Genomic DNA, 12,247 nt, shown 5'->3' with positions numbered 1-12,247 from the left:
AAGACAACTCCTATGGCTCCTGCCGGTTGTCATACTCATCGACATGCAAGTCGTGATTCCTATTACAAGAATATGATCAATCTCATACATCACATATATCATTCATCACATCTTCTGGCCATATCACATCACATAGCACTTGCTGCAAAAACAAGTTAGACGTCCTCTAATTGTTGTTGCAAGTTTTTACGTGGTTTGTAGGTTTCTAGCAAGAACGTTTCTTACCTACGTATGACCACAACGTGATTTGCCAATTTCTGTTTACCCTTCATAAGGACCCTTTTCATCGAATCCGTTCCGACTAAAGTAGGAGAGACAGACACCCGCTAGCCACCTTATGCAACTTGTGCATGTCAGTCGGTGGAACCTGTCTCACGTAAGTGTACGTGTAAGGTCGGTCCGGGCCGCTTCATCCTACAATGCCGCCGAAACAAGAAAAGACTAGTAGCGGCAAGAAGAATTGGCAAACTCAACGCCCACAACTTCTTTGTGTTCTACTCGTGCATAGTAACTACGCATAGACCTGGCTCATGATGCCACTGTTGGGAATCGTAGCATAATTTAAAATTTTCCTACGCTCACCAAGATGCATCTATGGAGTCTACTAGCAACGAGGGGAAAGGAGTGCATCTACATACCCTTGTAGATCGCGAGCGGAAGCGTTCCAATGAACGTGGATGACGGAGTCGTACTCGCCGTGATCCAAATCACCGATGACCGAGTGCCGAACGTACGACACCTCCGCGTTCAACACACGTACGGTGCAGCGACGTCTCCTCCTTCTTGATCCAGCAAGGGGGGAAGGAGAGGTTGATGGAGATCCAACAGCACGACGGCGTGGTGGTGGATGTAGCGGGTCTCCGGCAGGGCTTCGCCGAGCTTCTGCGAGAGAGAGAGGTGTTGCAGGGGAGGAGGGAGGCACCCAAGGCTTAGATGTTGCTGCCCTCCCTTCCCCCCACTATATATAGGGCCAAGGGAGAGGGGGGCGCAGCCTTGCCCCTTCCTCCAAGGAAGGGTGCGGCCAGGGGGGAGTCCTTCCCCCCCAAGGCACCTCGGAGGTGCCTTCCCCCTTTAGGACTCTCCCTTTTTTCTTATCTCTTGCGCATGGGCCTCTTGGGGCTGGTGCCCTTGGCCCATATAGGCCAAGGCGCACCCCTTACAGCCCATGTGGCCCCCCGGGGCTGGTGGACCCCCTTGGTGGACCCCCGGACCCCTTTCGGCACTCCCGGTACAATACCGATAAAGCGCGAAACTTTTCCGGTGACCAAAATAAGACTTCCCATATATAAATCTTTACCTCCGGACCATTCCGAAACCTCTCGTGACGTCCGGGATCTCATCCGGGACTCCGAACAACTTTCGGGTTTCCGCATACATATATCTCTACAACCCTAGCGTCACCGGACCTTAAGTGTGTAGACCCTACGGGTTCGGGAGACATGCAGACATGACCGAGACGCCTCTCCGGTCAATAACCAACAGCGGGATCTGGATACCCATGTTGGCTCCCACATGTTCCACGATGATATCATCGGATGAACCACGGTGTCGAGGATTCAATCAATCCGTATGCAATTCCCTTTGTCAATCGGTATGTTACTTGCCCGAGATTCGATCGTCGGTATCCCAATACCTTGTTCAATCTCGTTACCGGCAAGTCTCTTTACTCGTACCGCAATGCATGATCCCGTGACTAATGCCTTAGTCACATTGAGCTCATTATGATGATGCATTACCGAGTGGGCCCAGAGATACCTCTCCGTCACACGGAGTGACAAATCCCAGTCTCGATCCGTGCCAACCCAACAGACACTTTCGGAGATACCCGTAATGCACCTTTATAGTCACCCAGTTACGTTGTGACGTTTGGCACACCCAAAGCACTCCTACGGTATCCGGGAGTTGCACGATCTCATGGTCTAAGGAAAAGATACTTGACATTGGAAAAGCTCTAGCAAACGAAACTACACGATCTTTTATGCTATGCTTAAGTTGGGTCTTGTCCATCACATCATTCTCCTAATGATGTGATCCCGTTATCAATGACATCCAATGTCCATAGTCAGGAAACCATGACTATCTGTTGATCAACGAGCTAGTCAACTAGAGGCTTACTAGGGACAGGTTGTGGTCTATATATTCACACATGTATTACGATTTCCGGACAACACAATTATAGCATGAATAATAGACAATTACCATGAACAAAGAAATACAATAATAACCATTTATTATTGCCTCTAGGGCATATTTCCAACATTAAGTTCATGGAGAAACGGAGTAATGCAATAAGAACGATGACATGATGTAGACAAGATCTATCTATGTAGAGATAGACCCCATCGTTTTATCCTTAGTAGCAACGATACATACGTGTCGGTTCCCCTTCTGTCACTGGGATCAAGCACCGTAAGATCGAACCCACTACAAAGCACCTCTTCCCATTGCAAGATAAATAGATCAAGTTGGCCAAACAAAACCCAAATATCGGAGAAGAAATACGAAGCTATAAGCAATCATGCATAAAAGAGATCAAAGAGACTCAAATACTTTCATGGATAAAAAAGATATATTTGATCATAAACTCAAAGTTCATCGGATCCCAACAAACACACCGCAAAAGAGTTACATCATATGGATCTCCAAGAGACCATTGTATTGAGAATCAAGAGAGAGAGAGAGAGAGAGAGAGAGAGGAAGCCATCTAGCTACTAACTACGGACCCGAAGGTCTACAAAGAACTACTCATGGATCATCGGAGAGGCACCAATGGAGGTGGTGAACCCCATCCGAGATGGTGTCTAGATTGGATCTGGTGGTTTTGGACTCTGCGGCGGCTGGATCAATATTTCGTCGACTCCCTTAGGGTTTTGGGAATATTGGGGTATTTATAGAGCAAAGAGGCGGTTCGGGGGGGCACCCGATCGAGGTGGGCACAACCCACTAGGGCGCGCCCTGGTGGGTTGTGCTCTCCTCGGTGCACCCCCCCCCCCCAGGTGCAGCTAGGGCCCATTATGTTCCTTCTGGTCCAAAAAATCTCCGTAAAGTTTTGTTACGTTTGGACTCCATTTGGTATTGATTTTCTGCGATGTAAAAAACATGGAAAAAACAGCAACTGGCACTTGGCACTATGTCAATAGTTTAGTACCAAAAATGATATAAAATGACTATAAAATGATTATAAAACATCCAAGATTGATAATATAATAGCATGGAACAATAGAAAATTATAGATATGTTGGAGACGTATCAGCATCCCCAAGCTTAACTCCTACTCGTCCTTGAGAAGGGAAGTGATAAAAACAGAATTTTTGATGTGGAATGCTGCCTATTATGTCATATCATATTCTTGTCTTTATAGCATGGACATTTGGACTTTTATGTTGTTCAAAGCAATAGTCTAGTTTTGACATGATAATTTAAATACTCAAGCATATCAACAAGCAACCATGTCTTTCAAAATATCAATGCTAAAATAAGTTATCCCTAGCCCACCATGCTCAACCATTGATCCATTCATGAAACACACTCGCATATTAGCTACACCCAATACTCAAGTACGATCATATTGCCTCCTAGTTGGTGCTTTTATAAGAGAAGATGGAAACTCAAATTCAAAAATAAAAATTGCATAAAGTAAAATAAAGGCCCTTCGCAGAGGGAAGTAGGGATTTGTAGAGGTGCCAGAGCTCAAAGCGAAAAACTTAGAGATAAAAACATTTTGGGAGGTGTGTCCATCCCACCAACGAAAACAACTTAGAGTTACCAATACTTTCCATGCTTAGATATATCATAGGCGGTTCCCAAGCAGAACATAAAGTTTATTCCTTTTTCCACCATACTTTCACTTTCCATGGCTAGCCGTATCCACGGTTGCCCTCCATACAACCACTTTCCAAGGAATTTATTATTTGACAACATAAAGTAAATTCATTTTTTTCATTTCGGGACTGGGCATCCCTAATACCTTTGCCTTACTTTCGTGCAATGACAAGTGAATAAACACTCGTCGTGAGAATAACACATCTAGCATGGAAAATATTAGCCACCCCTCACCGCTCCGCGAGCTAAACGAACACACAAAAGAGAAGTTTATTTTGAAAACTAGAGATGGCACATGCATATTTGCTTAGAAGGGCAAAAGAATACCGCATATAGGTAGATATAGTGGACTCATGTGGCAAAACTGGTTTAAAGGATTTGGATGCACAAGTAGAGATCATACTTAGTGCAAAATAAAGGCTAGCAAAAGGTTGAGAAGTGACCAACCAAGAAAATCTCATAAGCAAGCGTTAAGCATAATTAACACTGAATAATGCACCACAAGTAGGATATAATTTCATTGCATGACTATTGACTTTTGTGCTTGCATAGGGAATCACAAACCTTAACACCAATATTCTTACTAAAGCATAATTACTCATCAAGATGACTGACATATCACATCATCATATCTCAAAACTATTACTAAGAATCAAGTTTATTTGTCCAATGATCTTCATGAAAGTTTTTATTATATCCTTCTTGGATATCTATCACTTTGGGACTAATTTTCATGTGTTGCTTTTTATAAGCTCAAACAAATATAAGTGAAGATCATGAGCATAATTTTTCTTTCTCTCAAATTAATTTAAGTGAAGCAAGAGAGAATTTCTTGAAAATTTTACAAACTCTCAAATAAATCTAAGTGAAGCAAGAGAGCATTTCTTCAAAAATACTAGAGCACACCGTGCTCGAAAAGGTATAAGTGAAGCACTAGAGCAAGTCCATAGCTCATAAAGGATTTAAGTGAAGCAAAGAGAGCAATTCTAACAGGTCATGACATAATTTTGGCTCTCTCAAATAGGTGTGTCCAGCAAGGGATCAAGACTTAAAACACAAAATAAAACAAGCAAAGACGCATATCATACAAGACGCTCCAAGCAAAACACATAGTATGTGACGAATAAAAATATAGCTTCGAGTAAAATACCGATGGTCGTTAGAAGAAAGAGGGGATGCCACTCGGGGGCATCCCCAAGCTTAGTTGGTTGCTCTTTTTTGGATAATAGCTTGGGATGTCGGGGCATCCCCAAGCTTAGGCTCTTCTACTCCTTATTCCTTCATCCATCGTAAGATAACCCAAAACTTGAAAACTTCAATCACACAAAACTCAACAAAACCTTCGTGAGATCCGTTAATATAAGAAAATAAATCACTACTATAAGTGTTGTATCAAACCAATTCATATTTTTTTCTTGCATTATATCTACTGTATTCCAACTTTTATATGGCAAAAACTCATCAAAGAAAACCATAGAGCCATCAAAATAAGCACACAACACAAAGAAAACAGAATCTGTCAAAACAGAACAGTCTGTAGCAATCTAACTATTTCGAATACTTCTGTAACTCCAAAAATTCTGAAAAATTAGGAAGACCTGAGAAATTTGTATGTTGATCTACTGCAAGTGGAATGGGTATTTTATCGCTCTCTCGTAAAAAATGAGAATTATTTTCGTGAGCACAAAAGTTTCTGTTTTTTCAGCAAGATCAAACAACTATCACCCAAGAAGATCCTAAAGGCTTTACGTGGCACGAACACTAATTAAAACATAAAAACACAATCAGAACAGTAGCATAATTGTGCTAACACTCAAAAACAAGAAGCAAAAAGCAAAAATAAATTTTATTCATTGGGTTGCCTCCCAACAAGCGCTATAGTTTTACGCCCTTAGCTACACATAAAGCAAGGATCTAAGTTTTATCGTCTTTGGTTCGAGATGCATAAGATGCCCTCATGATTGATTCATATGGTGGCCTAATTCTTGTTCTAGGAAAGTGTTCCATACCCTTCCTCAAAGGAAATTGGAACTTAATATTGCCTTCTTTCATATCAATCACAGCACCAATAGTGTGTAAAAACGGTCTACCAAGAATAATTGGACAAGACAGATTGCAATCAATATCAAGAACAATAAAATCTATGGGCACATAATTTCTATTTGCAAGAATAAGAACATCATTAATTCTTCCCATAGGCTTTTTAATAGTGGAATCCGCCAAGTGCAAATTCAAATAACACGATTCAATATCGGTAAGACCAAGCACATCACATAAAGATTTCATAATTGTAGAAACACAAGCACCCATGTCACACAAAGCAAAGCACATCATTTTTAATCTTGACTTTGATAGTAGGTTCCCATTCATCATGCAGTTTTCTAGGAATTGAAACTTCTAATTCCAACTTTTCTTCTAAAGCTTTCATCATAGCATCAACTATATGTTTAGTAAAAGCTTTATTTGTTCATAAGCATGGGGTGAATTTATCATGGATTGCAACAAAGAAATACAATCAATCAAAGAGCAACTATCATAATTAAAGTCTTTGTAATCCAAAAGAGTGGGCACATCACTAGCTAAAGTTTTGACCTCTCCAAACCCACTTTTATCAATTTTCTCAACAAGATTTTCACCCTCCGAAATATTGGGACGCCTTCTAGCTAAAGTTGACTCTTCTCCAGTCCCTTTTTCATCAATATTAACTTTACTAAACAAGGAATCAATAGAAGAAACACCAATCATTTTAAGATCTTCATCACTTTTATCTTCTAAAGATATTGGTTTGACGGCCATTTGATTTACTAGAGTGGCTTGTGCATTGGATATTTTTCCTAAAAAACTTTCAGCAAAAGCATACTTAGATTGGAGATTGCAAACTTCTCTACTAATATCATCAAGTTGTTTTGTTATAGCATCCAGCACAACTGAGTGCTCCTTAAGTTCTTCGATAAAATACTTATTATGCTCAAATTGTGTAGTCATATATTCCTTAGTACTTTTCTCAATTTCAAGCAAAATATTGGGGTAAGGAACATCATAATATTTTCTTTGAGGCATCATGAGTACGCATACAAAAACAGAACCGGCAAGAAAATGGCGAACAAAAAATAGAGGCGAATAAGACGGAAAATTGTTGTGAAGTGGGGGGGCGAGAGCCAAATGGCAAATAATGTAAATTGAGAGGAGATGAGTTTTATGATTAGGAACCTGGTATATGTTGAAGATCCACCCAGGCAACGGTACCAGAAATTCCTTTTGATGTCGCTTGAAGCTACGTCGGTATTTCCCCAAAGAGGAAGGGATGATGCAGCACAGCGGTGGTAGGTATTTCCCTCAGATATGAAACCAAGGTTATCGAACCAGTAGGAGAACCAAGCAACACAACGTAAACAACCCCTGCACACAAATAACAAATACTCGCAACCCCACGTGTTAAAGGGGTTGTCAATCCCTTTCGGGTAACGGTGCCAGAAATTGGTGCGTGGACGGGAGAAAGTTGTAATAGATTGAATAAATAGATCGCATGAAAAATAAAGTGCAGCAAAGTATTTTTGGATTAATAGATCTAAAAATAAATGCAAAGGAAAAGTAGATCGCAAAGGCAAATAATATGAGAAAGAGACCCGGGGGCCGTAGGTTTCACTAGTGGATTCTCTCGAGAAAATAGCAAACGGTGGGTGAACAAATTACTGTTAGGCAATTGATAGAACTTCAAATACTCATGATGATATCCAGGCAATGATCATTACATAGGCATCACGTCTAAGATTAGTAGACCGACTCCTTCCTACATCTACTACTATTACTCCACACATCGACCGCTATCCAGCATGCATCTAGTGTATTAAGTTCATGGAGAAACGGAGTAATACAATAAGAACGCTGACATGATGTAGACAAGATCTATCTATGTAGAGATAGAACCCATCATTTTATCCTTAGTAGCAACGATACATACGTGTCGGTTCCCCTTCTGTCACTGGGATCAAGCACCGTAAGATCAAACCCACTACAAAGCACATCTTCCCATTGCAAGATAAATATATCAAGTTGGCCAAACAAAACCCAAATATCGGAGAAGAAATACGAGACTATAAGCAATCATGCATAAAAGATATCAAAGAAACTCAAATACTTTCATGGATATAAAAAGATAGATCTGATCATAAACTCAAAGTTCATCGGATCCCAACAAACACACCACAAAAGAGTTACATCATATGGATCTCCAAGAGACCATTGTATTGAGAATCAACAGAGAGAGAGAGAGAGAGAGAGAGAGAGAGAGAAAGCCATCTAGCTATTAACTACGGACCCGAAGGTCTACAAAGAACTACTCACGCATCATCGGAGAGGCACCAATGGAGGTGGTGAACCCCATCCGAGATGGTGTCTAGATTGGATCTCGTGGTTCTGGACTCTGCGGCGGCTGGATCAATATTTCGCTGACTCCCTTAGGGTTTTGGGAATATTGGGGTATTTATAGAGCAAAGAGGCGGTCCGGGGGGTACCCGAGGTGGGCACAACCCACCAGGGCGCGCCTGGGCCTCCTGGTGCGACCTGGTGGGTTGTGCTCTCCTCGGAGCACCCCCCCCCCCAGGCGCAGTCAGGGCCCATTATGATCCTTATGGTCCAAAAAAATCTCCGTAAAGTTTCGTTGCGTTTGGACTCCATTTGGTGTTCATTTTCTGTGATGTAAAAAACATGGAAAAAACAGCAAGTGGCACTTGGCACTATGTCAACAGGTTAGTACCAAAAAATGATATAAAATGACTATAAAATGATTATAAAACATCCAATATTGATAATATAACAACATGGAACAAACAAAAAATATAGATACATTGGAGACGTATGACCTACTGCCAGGATCTGCGGCGGTAGGGTGCGACGGAGGGGGGGACGGTGGTAGTTTGCGTTGCTGACGTGGACTAGTTTGCTATCGCTGAGGGGCTTGGCGGTAGCCTATGTATCCCTACCGCCGAGCCCTTTGGCGGTAGGAAAAATGGCCAGATGTCGAAATTATTTCAAACAGGGGTCAGATCCCCAATTTAGACCACAAAAGGGTCAAAACACGAATTTTTCCCCACTGGATAGAGCGTCCGGACTGCATGCGCCAGGTCCGGATTGGCATTAGGCTGTTTAGTTCACATGCGTCAGGTACAAATGCGGCTGCGCATCTGTTGTACCCTCGGCGTAAAACTCAAATGCAACCAAGAAGTGTACTATTTGGAAAACATATTATTATGTGCATTACCACATAAATAAGCATACAAATAAGCACATTGACAAGCATTACTCATAACCACATCACAAAGCACACTCAGACATTAACTGGATATGTGTGTATGCTAGCCCTGTTGGGTAGGCGGTTCTGATGAGTCGGGCATGCCTATCAAGGCATGGGCAATGCATAGCCCCAGGGAGATGCCCTGTATGCCATGTAGGATCAGATGTCAGGAAAAGTAGGTTCGGATGGAGCTGCAAGATCGTCTGCAGGAGGCGGGTGCTTGGGGAGAAAAACTGTGGTCCGGTGCATAAAGCTGAAAAGGTTTAACTGGAGAGTAGAGATGCATGTGTAGTGAGAGTCTACTTTCCATTCTTTGATGAGGCGCACTAGTAGTAGCTTGCATTGGGGAGGAAAAATTAATATATATGCCTCAAGCTACTTTTTGTCATGGGGAATCTGTATCTATATGCCACCATTGTACATGCGCTCATGGCCGGGGTGGTGGATTCCACTGATGTAAGCCTTTTGCCATGGGGAAGGGGGCGGTGTGGCCCCATCAAAGCCGCTCTATGTACTGATGTCTACTACACAACCTTCTTCTTGTAGACGCTCTTGGGCCTCCAAGTGCAGAGGTTTGTAGTACAGTAGCAAATTTCCCTCAAGTGGACGACCTAAGGTTTATCAATCTATGGGAGGCGTAGGATGAAGATGGTCTCTCTCAAACAACCCTGCAACCAAATAACAAAGAGTATCTTGTGTCCTCAACACACCCAATACAATGGTTGATTGTATAGGTGCACTAGTTCGGTGAAGAGATGGTGATACAAGTGTAATATGGATGGTAGATATAGGTTTTTGTAATCTGAAAATATAAAAACAGCAAGGTAACTAATGATAAAAGTGAGCGAAAACGGTATTGCAATGCGTTGAAACAAGGCCTAGGGTTCATACTTTCACTAGTGTAAGTTCTCTCAACAATAATAACATAATTGGATCATATAACTATCCCTCAACATGCAACAAAGAGTCACTCCAAAGTCACTAATAGCGGAGAACAAACGAAGAGATTATTGTAGGGTACGAAACCACCTCAAAGTTATTCTTTATGATCGATCTATTCAAGAGTCCGTAGTAAAATAACACGAAGCTATTCTTTCCGTTTAATCTATCCTAGAGTTCGTACTAGAATAACACCTTAAGACACAAATCAACCAAAACCCTAATGTCACCTAGATACTCCAGTGTCACCTCAAGTATCCGTGGGTATGATTATACGATATGCATCACATAATCTCAGATTCATCTATTCAACCAACACAAAGAACTTCAAAGAGTGCCCCAAAGTTTCTACCGGGGAGTCAAGACGAAAACGTGTGCCAACCCCTATGCATAAGTTCACGAGGTCACGGAACTCGCAAGTTGATCACCAAAACATACATCAAGTGGATCACGTGAATATCCCATTGTCACCACAGATAAGCACATGCAAGACATTCATCAAGTGTTCTCAAATCCTTAAAGACTCAATCCGATAAGATAACTTCAAAGGGAAAACTCAATCCATTACAAGAGAGTAGAGGGGGAGAAACATCATAAGATCCAACTATAATAGCAAAGCTCGCGATACATCAAGATCATGCCAAATCAAGAACACGAGAGATAGAGAGAGAGATCAAACACATAGCTACTGGTACATACCCTCAGCCCCGAGGGTGAACTACTCCCTCCTTGTCATGGAGAGTGCCGGGATGATGAAGATGGCCACCGGAGAGGGATTCCCCCCTCCGGCAGGGTGCCGGAATGGGTCTAGATTGGTTTTCGGTGGCTACGGAGGCTTGCGGCGGCGGAACTCCCGATCTAGGTTATGTTCTGGAAGTTTGGGTATATATAAGAGGTTTTTGCATCGGGAACAAGTCAGGGGGGTCTCCGAGGCGGCCACGAGGTAGGGGGCGCGCCCAGGGGGTAGGGCACGCCCCCCACCCTCGTGGGTGCCTCGGGACTCTTATGGCCCATCTCCGATACTCCGTGGGCTTCTTCTGGTCCAAAAATAATCTCCGTGAAATTTCAGGTCAATTGGACTTCGTTTGGTTTTCCTTTTCTGCGATACTCAAAAACAAGGAAAAACAGAAACTGGCACTGGGCTCTAGGTTAATAGGTTAGTCCCAAAAATCATATAAAATAGCATATAAATGCATATGAAACATCCTAGATGGATAATATAATAGCATGGAACAATCAAAAATTATAGATACGTTGGAGAATTATGTGGGCTTCTTTGGCCTCTTGTTTTTTCATAGTCTCCATCCTTCTTTCCTCACATGGGACAATGCTCTAATAATGATGACCATCACACTTTTGTTTACTCATAACTCAATGTTACAACTCGATACTAGAACAAAAATATGACTCTATGTGAATGCCTCCGGCGGTGTACCGGGATATGCGATGAATCAAGAGCGACATGTATGAAAGAATTATGAAAGTGGATTTGCCACAAATACGATGCCAACTACATGATCATGCAAAGCAATATGACAATGATGGAGCATGTCATAATAAACGGAACGGTGGAAAGTTGCATGGCAATATATCTCGGAATGGCTATGGAAATGCCATAATAGGTAGGTATGGTGGCTGTTTTGAGGAAGATATAAGGAGGCTTATGCGTGATAGAGCGTATATTATCACGGGGTTTGGATGCACCGACGAAGTTTGCACCAACTCTCAAGGTGAGAAAGGGCAATGCACGGTACAGTAGAGGCTAGCAAATTGCGGAAAGGTAAGAGTGCATATGATCCATGGACTCACATTAGTCATAAAGAACTCATATACTTATTGCAAAAGTTTATTAGCCCTCGAAGCAAAGTACTACTACGCATGCCCCTAGAGGGATATATTGGTAGGAAAAGACCATCGCTCGTCCCCGACCGCCACTCATAAGGAAAGCACTCAAAGAACACCCCATGCTTCAAATTTGTCACACAACGTTTACCATACGTGCATGCTACGGGACTTGCCAACTTTAACACAAGTATTTCTCAATTTCACAATTACCCAACTATCATGACTCTAACATTACCACCTTTATATCTCAAAACATCTATCAAGTATCATAGTATTCAATGCACTCTATATGAAAGTTTTTATCATACCCATCTTGAATGCCTATCATATTAGGACTAATTTGATAGC

Source organism: Aegilops tauschii, chromosome 1 (genome assembly GCF_002575655.3).
Source record: "Aegilops tauschii subsp. strangulata cultivar AL8/78 chromosome 1, Aet v6.0, whole genome shotgun sequence".
Lineage (NCBI taxonomy): Eukaryota > Viridiplantae > Streptophyta > Magnoliopsida > Poales > Poaceae > Aegilops > Aegilops tauschii.
This window is presented reverse-complemented; position numbering follows the sequence as displayed.